This window comes from Lactuca virosa, chromosome 7 (genome assembly GCF_052849685.1).
Source record: "Lactuca virosa cultivar CGN04683 chromosome 7, Lactuca_virosa_CGN04683_v6, whole genome shotgun sequence".
Classification (NCBI taxonomy): domain Eukaryota; kingdom Viridiplantae; phylum Streptophyta; class Magnoliopsida; order Asterales; family Asteraceae; genus Lactuca; species Lactuca virosa.
In genome coordinates this window covers 110,274,523-110,289,379 of record NC_136432.1, presented here as the reverse complement: position 1 = coordinate 110,289,379, position 14,857 = coordinate 110,274,523, and positions in this window count along the sequence as shown.

Sequence of the window (14,857 nt, the reverse complement as noted above, 5' to 3'; positions counted from 1 at the left end):
GGTGAAGAATTTCTCTGTTGTGGATGGGAAGAACATCCTGCCTGATTTTGAAGCCAAAATCCTGAATTCATCAAGGAATTTCCATAGGTCTTTTGTGTGTTCACAGGTGAGTAGTTCAAGATCTCTGTAGGCTGCATCTTGTTCTTCAGTAGATCCTCGGTAGGGGTCTTCCAGAAGAATAATTTGGCGAACTTGTGAAGTAATGTTTTGTGGGTCGTCCGCTATAGCCTCTAGTGTGGTGTAGGCATCAGGGTACATGGTTCGCCATTGTTGCCACATTCTTTTTTCATTTTCTCCAAATAGATTTTCAACAAATGCAAGTTTTGCTTTGTTGTCAGGCCAATCTTGGTCGTTGAGTCTATTAATTGTTATAGACTCCCATCTGGAGATTACGTCTGCCCATAAGCCTGGATCTGCTGGTAGGATTAGTAAAACTCTTGTGCCGAGGTGGGCTGGTGGTAATGTCCACTGCTGATTATAATAAAAATATTTACCAGGAAAGTATTTTTATTCTAAGAACAAAGACTAAATCTTAGAATATTCAAACATATTTATTAAAACTTACTTGAAAAAAAAGGTTTAAGAACTTCCAACTTATATTTCACACAATATGATTCTTACAAGGGAGATAGAGAGAGAAGGGTATATGCTTTTCGATGCCTCTCTATCGGAAAATAAACACACTTATTTATACAAGATTTTAAGTGGACAACTCAATTATAGAGAAAACCCACGATAAGGTAGCTGGTCCACCTATTATTCAAACTTATTCACAGCTGGCTTCAATAATTCTCAGGACTGCTGTGAGGTGGGGCAGGTTTCTAGAGAAAATTTGACAAACCAGGCAAAGTAGGATAATAATTTAAACAAACAGACAAACAGCTGTAAAGTGGTCCGAACACGTTGCTTTTTAGAGTCGACAGTATCTGGCTCCACGTATATTGGTTCTCTTCGAAAGAAGGCCTAGTGTATGGAGTATAGCGTCATCCCATCCGTCATCTTCAAGAATGTAACTGGTACAGTTACATTCTTCCTCTTTGTTATTGTCTCCTGTGGAATCGTCATCCCTTACGTATCCGAGGCCCGTACGATAATATTTGTGAGTTTCATATGGGCCTAGTTTTTTATTCGTGTCTTGTGATTCACCAGTCCAGTCTCCTTTAGGCTTGTATGCATGGACCGGGTTGTTTCTAAAAATGGGCTTTTCCTCTTCTTCAGTTATGCAGTTGATTGACAGGGAATTGTTAGGCCTTTGGGCTCTTTTTGCCTGATCTATGATTTCTTTTCGTTGCGCTTTGGTTTGGCTTTGGGCTTCAACTTTATTAGCCCGTATTGAGTATGTTCCAAAACGTGCTCCATACCATTCCCATCTTCCGCTATCGTCATGGGTTTCTGCTTCATACCATTGGGTTTTACAATTTTTCTCCTTTTTATGGGCTTCGTGAAATTGGGCCAGATTCATGTTTGCCATGCTTTGTGGTTTTAAGGTTGAAGGAATTTCTTGAGTAAATCTTTGGGCTAAAGGGTAAGTAACTTCCTGCGGTTGGTCCTTGGTTTTGATTATGGGTTTTGGTAGTAACTTCAATTCTTCCAAAAGGCTTTGCATTTGCTTGAGTTCTTCCATCCTTTGGTCTTTACTAATTCTCTTATCCTGGATTGCTTCTTCGGCTACTTTCATTATCATCTTGGCCTCTGGCTGCTTCTCGTGATCCTGCAAACAAAAGGTTACCATTCGTGATAAGGAGTCTGCTAAAACATTTTGTTTCCCATCAATATGTTCGATATTGATTTGGACTCCAGTTCCTGTAACTGCATCTGTAAACTTTAACCACCGGACTCTTGAGGCTTTGTTGGAATTAGTTTTGTTGTAAAAACTAATTATTGCCTGGCAATCAGTTCTGAGGGTTATTTCCTTCTTGTCTAAGTAATGGATCTTCAATTTCTCCAGTGTGTTTATGCAGGCATTGATTTCAGCGTCAATGGTGGATTGTATAGTTTTAAACCTCCCGCTGGTATAGGCGCAAACTTGTTCTTGAGACTTTGGGTCTCCTTTCTTGTTCTTCCACTTGCAAATTCCTCCCCATCCTTCCATGCATCCATCCGTTTCTAGGATTAAATAGGCTTCTTTTGGTGGGATTTGAAGGTCTGGTAACTCTTGAACCTGCCTCTTTATCTTCTTTATCAGTTCGTAATCTGAAGGTTTGAGCCTTTTGTCTCCATGCAGGCTTGTTTTTTCATATAGGGGTCCAAGTAAGATACCAAGCTTTGGGATATATCCTCTTGCGTAATTAAGAATTCCTAAGAATGATCGTAGGCCTGCTTTTGTCTTCATATTTTCTTCATTGAAATCAGCAATTTTCTTAATTATGTGTGGTTGGAGTTTAAGCTTCTGCCTTCCAACGACTGCTCCGAGGAAATCTATTTCTGTTACTGCAATCTTCATTTTTGTTGGAGAGAGGACGAGGCCAAATTCTTTGCACTTTTGAACCAATATCCTTAAATGGTGTTTATGTTGCTCTTCGTTTTCTGAGAAGACCAAAATGTCGTCAATGTAAACTGCGATAAAATTTTATGTTCCTCTAAAACATCGATCCATTTTTCGTTGGAAGATTGCTGGGGCATTTTTTAGCCCAAATGGCATAACTAGCCATTCATATAATCCTCCTGGTACCAGAAAAGCAGTCCATGGTATGGATGCTTCTTCCATTGCTACTTGATGGAATCCTGATTTTAAATCAAATTTGGAATAAATCTTGGATCTCCCGATTCTGTGTAGCAACGTGTTAATACCTGGCAGAGAGTATTGATCTTTGTACGTATTGTCATTCAATGTTCGATAATTGAAGACCATACGTTCCTTTCCTTTTATCTCTTCAGCAGTTTTGGTGTCGATTGTTGTGCCTGAGTTGACTAACATGGCCATGGTCCTGTGTCTACTTGAACTGTGTCTTATAACTCCTAATTGTAGTAGAGCATCAATGTGCCTTTTGAAGGCGTCTTCCATGGCCGGTGTCACGTGCTTGAGAGGCTTGTCTTGTATTGTGATATCAGGGTTGATGATATCAATTTTGCACAACTCTCCATTCTTTCGCCAGTGTTTCAACGGTTCTTCACCAATATGGCCTTGTTGCTTAAGCTCTTGGATGACTGGGTTGAAATCTTTTGAGAGATTTAGACTAATCTCTGGTATAGCAGGTGAAGTTACATATGCTTCCTGTAACATTTGATGAGCTTCATCGTCGTACCAGTCCCATCCTTGAGCTTCTTCGACTGCAGCAACCTCTGCCTGGGGGAAAGATCTTATTTTTGTAACCCTTTTGTACAAGGTTATTTCGTCCCCTTCAATTCGAATTCCTCCATTCATGGCTCTTGTGAAATTCGTTCCGATGAGCATTTGTATCCCATCACTTATGCTCATATCAAGAACATAGATCAGAGGCATTCTGAATTTATTACCTTCAATCACAAAGTAGCCAGGTTTAATTTTGTGATCTGCAGGTTGCCGTGAGTTAACACCATTGAAATAAACAGTTCGTTCAAGTGGTTCTAAGGCTTCTTGTGGTATGACTGCCTTGCTTACACAGCAAGCGGTTGCACCAGTATCTAAAATAGCATTTACTTTGAACATCTGGACGCCTTGGATTTCGATTCAACGGTGACATTGTATAGTTTGTTTGTCACCTTTCGTACTTTGGGTTCTTCAACTGTATTCATTGAATGGTGGACTTCTATTTCGATGAACACTTTGGCTGACTTCTGGGTTTCTAAGGGTGGGAATTGTTCATTCGAGTAAGGATTTTGAGAGTCTTGGTATGGGGTTTCTGGTTCGGGCGTGTTTATTTCTTGGAAGCATCTTATCTCTTCCTCTAAATCTTTTATCTTTTCTCTTGCCATTCTAAGCTGATCTTTAAGAATATGAACATCCATAATTCTATTATGCAGCTGATGTTCATAGTCTTTCTAATGTTTGCTATTTCAACTCTTTGCTCCATTAGAGTTTCCTTTAAGCTTCGTATTTCATTTTGTAGTTTTAGAGTGTCAATGTCTCTATTTAAGAGCGCATGCCCTTCAGTCCTGAGTCTTTCTGCATATTCCTTGGCTTGATCTTGAAGGGCTTGTTTGAAATTCTTGTCTTTTTCTTGCAAAAGTTCTTTTAGCAACTGAACCTCTCGTTGGGTACTTTCAACAATTCTTTCTTCTCTTTTGATTGTTATCCTTTTGCCAAGGTAATTGAAGGCACAAAGAGCACATGTTGTGAGCTTACAGTGTGAGCAATGTAACCTGGACCTATGTGTTGTAGCTATCCCACAATAATAGCACATCACATGGTTTGTCAGACCATTTTCTTCCCAATTATGCTGACAATTTTTGCTATTTTGAGGAAGTTGTTTGTCTGGCCTCCATGAGCCCACTTCCTGTGTTTGCTTTTGAATTTGTGAAGAACTTCCTGGATGGAACATAAAACATGTTTCTTCAAGTGGTGATTCATTGATTAATGTCCCAATGTTCTGATTTGTTTTTCCTTGCTCTCCTTCGGAAAAACTATAAACACTAGAATCATCATTGTCGGCTGAAATGACATCCCATTCATCACCAAGTTCCATATTTTGAAATACGGCGGCTCTAGCCATATTCCCTTTTTCACTTCTGCAGTCTCGTGCAAAGTGTCCTTCCTTTCCACAGATGTAGCACTTGCATTTGGAAATCCTGCTCCTATCATCTTTATATTTCCTCTTGAAGACCTTGATGTGGGTTTTGTGGGGTTTACCTTTGTATGTTGTTGATCTTCTGAGGCCGTATTTCTTTGTTGCTTTATAATATCCGGGGATTGGGATGTTAGAACAGAAGTCAAGTGCTCTTAATTCTTTTTGTAGGGCAGCTTCTTTGCACATTTCTGCAACAAAGCTATGTGTGAACTTGATCGCTGGTAGGACTCCTGATCCAAGACCAGGATATTTGGCTCTAAATAATTCTTCAATTTTCTTTGATAATATTGGTGGAAGTTTGGTGAAGAATTTCTCTGTTGTGGATGGGAAGAACATCCTGCCTGATTTTGAAGCCAAAATCCTGAATTCATCAAGGAATTTCCATAGGTCTTTTGTGTGTTCACAGGTGAGTCGTTCAAGATCTCTGTAGGCTGCATCTTGTTCTTCAGTAGATCCTCGGTAGGGGTCTTCCAGAAGAATAATTTGGCGAACTTGTGAAGTAATGTTTTGTGGGTCGTCCGCTATAGCCTCTAGTGTGGTGTAGGCATCAGGGTACATGGTTCGCCATTGTTGCCACATTCTTTTTTCATTTTCTCCAAAAAGATTTTCAACAAATGCAAGTTTTGCTTTGTTGTCAGGCCAATCTTGGTCGTTGAGTCTATTAATTGTTATAGACTCCCATCTGGAGATTACGTCTGCCCATAAGCCTGGATCTGCTGGTAGGATTAGTAAAACTCCTGTGCCGAGGTGGGCTGGTGGTAATGTCCACTGCTGATTATAGTATTCACCATATCCTCCTTTAAACACTCTATTGGTTCTTGGATAGTTGAACCCTGTGGGTTGCTGCTGGTGTTGCTGTCTAGCAGGTGGGTAGGTTGGGAGACCCATATTATGATCACTTGGAGGATCATATTGTCCGCTTTCTTCTGTATTTGGGAAGGCTAACTACTCTAGGTCTCTTCTGAGCTTTCGGATTCTTGGATATTCCATAGCGTCTTCTTCGGTTGTGACGACAACTGTTTTTTCTGTGTTTATCGCACCAAAGGGGTCTTTCTGATCATGTTCATCTTCGTCTTGTTCATCATCCGTCTCCCAGCCGGAAGGTATGATGTCCTCTATTGCAATTGTTTCAGAAGGGGGATCATATTTGACCAGATAGTCATATTTTCCAGATGGCTCTCCTAGAGTATCCCAATTGTTTTGTTGAATAGATGCCCCAATAAATTCTTCTTCAGGCTCATCTTGCTCAAGGACTTCTCTATCATTATTGTCAACAGAGTATCTTCTAGGTTCTGGCCTTCGTGAGTATCTTGTGAACTTTAAGCTTTGTGATCTGTCAAGCCTGTTATTGACAGCTACTCCGATTGGAACTCTGACTGTTGCTTGAGTTGATGGTTGAAGGTGCCAACTTCTTCCCTCAAGGTCTGATATGCTTAGATTCTCGCCTGGAATTGCTATGATTCCGCTTGTTTCCAGGTGGTCTACTGCATTTTGGACTTCATATTCAAAGCCCATGTAGCTGGTGTTTGATAATCTTCCGGTGAGATTAATGGTTACCAGGAGGTTGCTTTCTCCTCCTTGCCATGCTTCATAGCCATGAGTTTGGATTGCAACTTCAATGTGGTTATGGAAATCTTCTGTGCTTATCATCATATTTGGGACCATATAGATTAACTGCGTTCCTGCAGATAAGTCTATTTCCATTGTCCCTATGATGGCTGTACTGTTTTCCCATCTAGTATCACGGAGTACTGCTAGTGCCATAGTCCCTGCTCCTCTCCTATGGAGTGCATGTATGCGGATCATAATTAATCCCATGTGTACATGTTGCAACCCTGATTCTTGAAGTTGTCTGTAACTTTGATCATTACAGAGCCTTATATTTGTCTGTTGCCCTTCTGTTACCAGTATCCTTCTTTCTGAATAGTGTTGATACACTCTGTGACGAACTGTGGTTCTGTTGTTGGAGTACAGGACTTCTGCCGGAACGAGACTTGCCCTTCTGCTTCTTGAAAGTTCTAGTTGTCTTTCTGGGGTAACCATGGATTCTAAGGTTCTGTTGTACCTTGTTCCAAACGTCCTCTGAAGACTTCTTCTTGTGTTGTACTGAAGTCGTTGAATCTGTTGATATCCTCGTATCTGATCTTCTTGTGTTGGTGGTTGAGTCTGGGTTACAGATTCTCTGTTAAGAACGGCTGCCCTGTGGCTCATTTTCTCGAGTCTTTCTTGTATTCTTCTTTAAATATTATGTTGGGATCTTGGTAAAAGTATATAGGACCTTGTTTTCTTGAAGTGACTGTTTTTTCCGTAATTGAAACTTTGTCTAACCGTTTGGATAAGCTGATGATGGATTCTTCAAGGTCTGCGGGTGTTGCTTCTTTTCCACGACTGACTTCCTTTTGTAGTCTTTCAACCTTTTCTTCTATTTCTGAAAGCTTCTGGTTTTGCTTTATTACTAGATATAATAGGGTGTTGTTTTGTTTAATTATGGCTGCGTTTTGCGCTGCTACACCACTTTTGTAATCAGATGGTTTTGCAAATCCAACTGCAGGTGAATCAAAGTCTTCTGTTGCACCGACGGCTTCCTGATAGTCCGAACTAGCTCTGACACTAGCTAGGCTCATGAGGTTAAGAAGGCTCTTACTTCATGCAGAAGGCGTTCAACCTTCTGGATCTTCTGATTAAGGTCTTCCGTGAGTTTGAGTGCTTCTTTCTCAACCAATTTTGGTTGCTCGGCTATTCTTTGAACTAGATCGAGAACTTGACTTTTAGTGAGGGGTTGATATTGATGTACTTCAAACGAGATTTGTTGTAGGCTTTTTATGGTTTCACTCTGGGTTTTTCTTATCAATTCCTCACAGGTTTCTAAACGAAGTTGTAATTCCTTTTGATTTTCAAGTATCTGATGAAAACGTTTGATGCAAACTTTTGCGTGTAAACGTAGTTTATCATGAATACAGGAAATATTATTACTTAAAACTGGCAGCTTGACCTTTTGAGTTTCTTCAAGGTTGAGATATTCAAGGTTAGCAGTTCGGGAATGTTTATACCAATCTGCTATATCTTGTTCAAAACGATCAGTCATAGAAAATAATAACTTCTGTATTTATACTAAGGGAGTTACTATTCTTATTGGACTTGTGGATGCTAAAATTCTTTGAAAAATGTTCACGTTTCCACACATAATTCCCCCTTCTGGGTACTTGATCGCGTGTACTTTGGCTTTTACATTAGTTTTTGAAAACAGGACCCACATAAATAAGAAATCCAATAACAACCGTTTAGGATAATACAGACGATATTACTTTAAATAACCAAAGATTTTTAAACAAAACTAGAAGAAAGGTACAAATATCCTTTTCCTGCAAACTTTGAATGGGCTTTTAAGCTACCATGCTTATAAACGCTTTGTTCATAAGCTCTGATACCAAATAAAAATATAATAAAAATATTTACCAGGAAAGTATTTTTATTCTAAGAACAAAGACTAAATCTTAGAATATTCAAACATATTTATTAAAACTTACTTGAAAAAAAGGTTTAAGAACTTCCAACTTATATTTCACACAATATGATTCTTACAAGGGAGATAGAGAGAGAAGTGTATATGCTTTTCGATGCCTCTCTATCGGAAAATAAACACACTTATTAATACAAGATTTTAAGTGGACAACTCAATTATAGAGAAAACCCACGATAAGGTAGCTGGTCCACCTATTATTCAAACTTATTCACAGCTGGCTTCAATAATTCTCAGGACTGCTGTGAGGTGGGGCAGGTTTCTAGAGAAAATTTGACAAACCAGGCAAAGTAGGATAATAATTTAAACAAACAGACAAACAGCTGTAAAGTGGTCCGAACACGTTGCTTTTTAGAGTCGACAGTATCTGGCTCCACGTATATTGGTTCTCTTCGAAAGAAGGCCTAGTGTATGGAGTATAGCGTCATCCCATCCGTCATCTTCAAGAATGTAACTGGTACAGTTACATTCTTCCTCTTTGTTATTGTCTCCTGTGGAATCGTCATCCCTTACGTATCCGAGGCCCGTACGATAATATTTGTGAGTTTCATATGGGCCTAGTTTTTTATTCGTGTCTTGTGATTCACCAGTCCAGTCTCCTTTAGGCTTCTATGCATGGACCGGGTTGTTTCTGAAAATGGGCTTTTCCTCTTCTTCAGTTATGCAGTTGATTGACAGGGAATTGTTAGGCCTTTGGGCTTTTTTTGCCTGATCTATGATTTCTTTTCGTTGCGCTTTGGTTTGGCTTTGGGCTTCAACTTTATTAGCCCGTATTGAGTATGTTCCAAAACGTGCTCCATACCATTCCCATCTTCCGCTATCGTCATGGGTTTCTGCTTCATACCATTGGGTTTTACAATTTTTCTCCTTTTTATGGGCTTCATGAAATTGGGCCAGATTCATGTTTGCCATGCTTTGTGGTTTTAAGGTTGAAGGACTTTCTTGAGTAAAGCTTTGGGCTAAAGGGTAAGTAACTTCCTGCGGTTGGTCCTTGGTTTTGATTATGGGTTTTGGTAGTAACTTCAATTCTTCCAAAAGGCTTTGCATTTGCTTGAGTTCTTCCATCCTTTGGTCTTTACTAATTCTCTTATCCTGGATTGCTTCTTCGGCTACTTTCATTATCATCTTGGCCTCTGGCTGCTTCTCGTGATCCTGCAAACAAAAGGTTACCATTCGTGATAAGGAGTCTGCTAAAACATTTTGTTTCCCATCAATATGTTCGATATTGATTTGGACTCCAGTTCCTGTAACTGCATCTGTAAACTTTAACCACCGAACTCTTGAGGCTTTGTTGGAATTAGTTTTGTTGTAAAAACTAATTATTGCCTGGCAATCAGTTCTGAGGGTTATTTCCTTCTTGTCTAAGTAATGGATCTTCAATTTCTCCAGTGTGTTTATGCAGGCATTGATTTCAGCGTCAATGGTGGATTGTATAGTTTTAAACCTCCCGCTGGTATAGGCGCAAACTTGTTCTTGAGACTTTGGGTCTCCTTTCTTGTTCTTCCACTTGCAAATTCCTCCCCATCCTTCCATGCATCCATCCGTTTCTAGGATTAAATAGGCTTTTTTTGGTGGGATTTGAAGGTCTGGTAACTCTTGAACCTGCCTCTTTATCTTCTTTATCAGTTCGTAATCTGAAGGTTTGAGCCTTTTGTCTCCATGCAGGCTTGTTTTTTCATATAGGGGTCCAAGTAAGATACCAAGCTTTGGGATATATCCTCTTGCGTAATTAAGAATTCCTAAGAATGATCGTAGGCCTGCTTTTGTCTTCATATTTTCTTCATTGAAATCAGCAATTTTCTTAATTATGTGTGGTTGGAGTTTAAGCTTCTGCCTTCCAACGACTGCTCCGAGGAAATCTATTTCTGTTACTGCAATCTTCATTTTTGTTGGAGAGAGGAGAGGCCAAATTCTTTGCACTTTTGAACCAATATCCTTAAATGGTGTTTATGTTGCTCTTCGTTTTATGAGAAGACCAAAATGTCGTCAATGTAAACTGCGATAAAATTTTCTGTTCCTCTAAAACATCGATCCATTTTTCGTTGGAAGATTGCTGGGGCATTTTTTAGCCCAAATGGCATAACTAGCCATTCATATAATCCTCCTGGTACCAGAAAAGCAGTCCATGGTATGGATGCTTCTTCCATTGCTACTTGATGGAATCCTGATTTTAAATCAAATTTGGAATAAATCTTGGATCTCCCGATTCTGTGTAGCAACGTGTTAATACCTGGCAGAGAGTATTGATCTTTGTACGTATTGTCATTCAATGTTCGATAATTGAAGACCATACGTTCCTTTCCTTTTATCTCTTCACCAGTTTTGGTGTCGATTGTTGTGCCTGAGTTGACTAACATGGCCATGGTCCTGTGTCTACTTGAACTGTGTCTTATAACTCCTAATTGTAGTAGAGCATCAATGTGCCTTTTGAAGGCGTCTTCCATGGCCGGTGTCACGTGCTTGAGAGGCTTGTCTTGTATTGTGATATCAGGGTTGATGATATCAATTTTGCACAACTCTCCATTCTTTCGCCAGTGTTTCAACGGTTCTTCACCTGCTATACCAGAGATTAGTCTAAATCTCTCAAAAGATTTCAACCCAGTCATCCAAGAGCTTAAGCAACAAGAAGTTCTTAAACCTTTTTTTTCAAGTAAGTTTTAATAAATATGTGTGAATATTCTAAGATTTAGTCTTTGTTCTTAGAATAAAAATACTTTCCTGGTAAATATTTTTATTATATTTTTATTTGGTATCAGAGCTTATGAACAAAGCGTTTATAAGCATGGTAGCTTAAAAGCCCATTCAAGGTTCGCAGGAAAAGGATATTTGTACCTTTCTTCTACTTTTGTTTAAAAATCTTTGGTTATTTAAAGTAATATCGTCTGTATTATCCTAAACGGTTGTTATTGGATTTCTTATTTATGTGGGTCCTGTTTTCAAAAACTAATGTAAAAGCCAAAGTACACGCGATCAAGTACCCAGAAGGGGGAATTATGTGTGGAAACGTGAACATTTTTCAAAGAATTTTAGCATCCACAAGTCCAATAAGAATAGTAACTCCCTTAGTATAAATACAGAAGTTATTATTTTCTATGACTGATCGTTTTGAACAAGATATAGCAGATTGGTATAAACATTCCCGAACTGCTAACCTTGAATATCTCAACCTTGAAGAAACTCAAAAGGTCAAGCTGCCAGTTTTAAGTAATAATATTTCCTGTATTCATGATAAACTACTTTTACACGCAAAAGTTTGCATCAAACGTTTTCATCAGATACTTGAAAATCAAAAGGAATTACAACTTCGTTTAGAAACCTGTGAGGAATTGATAAGAAAAACCCAGAGTGAAACCAGAAAAAGCCTACAGCAAATCTCGTTTGAAGTACATCAATATCAACCCCTCACTAAAAGTCAAGTTCTCGATCTAGTTCAAAGAATAGCCGAGCAACCAAAATTGGTTGAGAAAGAAGCACTCAAACTCACGGAAGACCTTAATCAGAAGATCCAGAAGGTTGAACGCCTTCTGCATGAAGTAAGAGCCTTCTTAACCTCATGAGCCTAGCTAGTGTCAGAGCTAGTTCGGACTATCAGGAAGCCGTCGGTGCAACAGAAGACTTTGATTCACCTGCAGTTGGATTTGCAAAACCATCTTATTACAAAAGTGGTGTAGCAGCGCAAAACGCAGCCATAATTAAACAAAACAACACCCTATTATATGTAGTAATAAAGCAAAACCAGAAGCTTTCAGAAATAGAAGAAAAGGTTGAAAGACTACAAAAGGAAGTCAGTCGTGGAAAAGAAGCAACACCCGCAGACCTTGAAGAATCCATCATCAGCTTATCCAAACGGTTAGACAAAGTTTCAATTACGGAAAAAACAGTCACTTCAAGAAAACAAGGTCCTATATACTTTTACCAAGATCCCAACATAATATTTAAAGAAGAATACAAGAAAGACTCGAGAAAATGAGCCACAGGGCAGCCGTTCTTAACAGAGAATCTGTAACCCAGACTCAACCACCAACACAAGAAGATCAGATACGAGGATATCAACAGATTCAACGACTTCAGTACAACACAAGAAGAAGTCTTCAGAGGACGTTTGGAACAAGGTACAACAGAACCTTAGAATCCATGGTTAGCCCAGAAAGACAACTAGAACTTTCAAGAAGCAGAAGGGCAAGTCTCGTTCCGGCAGAAGTCCTGTACTCCAACAACAGAACCACAGTTCGTCACAGAGTGTATCAACACTATTCAGAAAGAAGGATACTGGTAACAGAAGGGCAACAGACAAATATAAGGCTCTGTAATGATCAAAGTTACAGACAACTTCAAGAATCAGGGTTGCAACATGTACACATGGGATTAATTATGATCCGCATACATGCACTCCATAGGAGAGAAGCAGGGACTATGGCACTAGCAGTACTCCGTGATACTAGATGGGAAAACAGTACAGCCATCATAGGGACAATGGAAATAGACTTATCTGCAGGAACGCAGTTAATCTATATGGTGCCAAATATGATGATAAGCACAGAAGATTTCCATAACCACATTGAAGTTGCAATCCAAACTCATGGCTATGAAGCATGGCAAGGAGGAGAAAGCAACCTCCTGGTAACCATTAATCTCACCGGAAGATTATCAAACACCAGCTACATGGGCTTTGAATATGAAGTCCAAAATGCAGTAGACCACCTGGAAACAAGCGGAATCATAGCAATTCCAGGCGAGAATCTAAGCATATCAGACCTTGAGGGAAGAAGTTGGCACCTTCAACCATCAACTCAAGCAACAGTCAGAGTTCCAATCGGAGTAGCTGTCAATAACAGGCTTGACAGATCACAAAGCTTAAAGTTCACAAGATACTCACGAAGGCCAGAACCTAGAAGATACTCTGTTGACAATAATGATAGAGAAGTCCTTGAGCAAGATGAGCCTGAAGAAGAATTTATTGGGGCATTTATTCAACAAAACAATTGGGATACTCTAGGAGAGCCATCTGGAAAATTTGACTATCTGGTCAAATATGATCCCCCTTCTGAAACAATTGCAATAGAGGACATCATACCTTCCGGCTGGGAGACAGATGATGAACAAGACGAAGATGAACATGATCAGAAAGACCCCTTGGGTGCGATAAACACAGAAAAAACAGTTGCCGTCACAACCGAAGAAGACGGTATGGAATATCCAAGAATCCGAAAGCTCAGAAGAGACCTAGAGCAGTTAGCCTTCCCAAATACAGAAGAAAGCGGACAATATGATCCTCCAAGTGATCATAATATGGGTCTCCCAACCTACCCACCTGCTAGACAGCAACAACAGCAGCAACCCACAGGGTTCAACTATCCAAGAACCAATAGAGTGTTTAAAGGAGAATATGGTGAATACTATAATCAGCAGTGGACATTACCACCAGCCCACCTCGGCACAGGAGTTTTACTAATCCTACCAGCAGATCCAGGCTTATGGGCAGACGTAATCTCCAGATGGGAGTCTATAACAATTAATAGACTCAACGACCAAGATTGGCCTGACAACAAAGCAAAACTTGCATTTGTTGAAAATCTATTTGGAGAAAATGAAAAAAGAATGTGGCAACAATGGCGAACCATGTACCCTGATGCCTACACCACACTAGAGGCTATAGCGGACGACCCACAAAACATTACTTCACAAGTTCGCCAAATTATTCTTCTGGAAGACCCCTACCGAGGATCTACTGAAGAACAAGATGCAGCCTACAGAGATCTTGAACGACTCACCTGTGAACACACAAAAGACCTATGGAAATTCCTTGATGAATTCAGGATTTTGGCTTCAAAATCAGGCAGGATGTTCTTCCCATCCACAACAGAGAAATTCTTCACCAAACTTCCACCAATATTATCAAAGAAAATTGAAGAATTATTTAGAGCCAAATATCCTGGTCTTGGATCAGGAGTCCTACCAGCGATCAAGTTCACACATAGCTTTGTTGCAGAAATGTGCAAAGAAGCTGCCCTACATAAAGAATTAAGAGCACTTGACTTCTGTTCTAACATCCCAATCCCCGGATATTATAAAGCAACAAAGAAATACGGCCTCAGAAGATCAACAACATACAAAGGTAAACCCCACAAAACCCACATCAAGGTCTTCAAGAGGAAATATAAAGATGATAGGAGCAGGATTTCCAAATGCAAGTGCTACATCTGTGGAAAGGAAGGACACTTTGCACGAGACTGCAGAAGTGAAAAAGGGAATATGGCTAGAGCCGCCGTATTTCAAAATATGGAACTTGGTGATGAATGGGATGTCATTTCAGCCGACAATGATGATTCTAGTGTTTATAGTTTTTCCGAAGGAGAGCAAGGAAAAACAAATCAGAACATTGGGACATTAATCAATGAATCACCACTTGAAGAAACATGTTTTATGTTCCATCCAGGAAGTTCTTCACAAATTCAAAAGCAAACACAGGAAGTGGGCTCATGGAGGCCAGACAAACAACTTCCTCAAAATAGCAAAAATTGTCAGCATAATTGGGAAGAAAATGGTCTGACAAACCATGTGATGTGCTATTATTGTGGGATAGCTACAACACATAGGTCCAGGTTACATTGCTCACACTGTAAGCTCACAA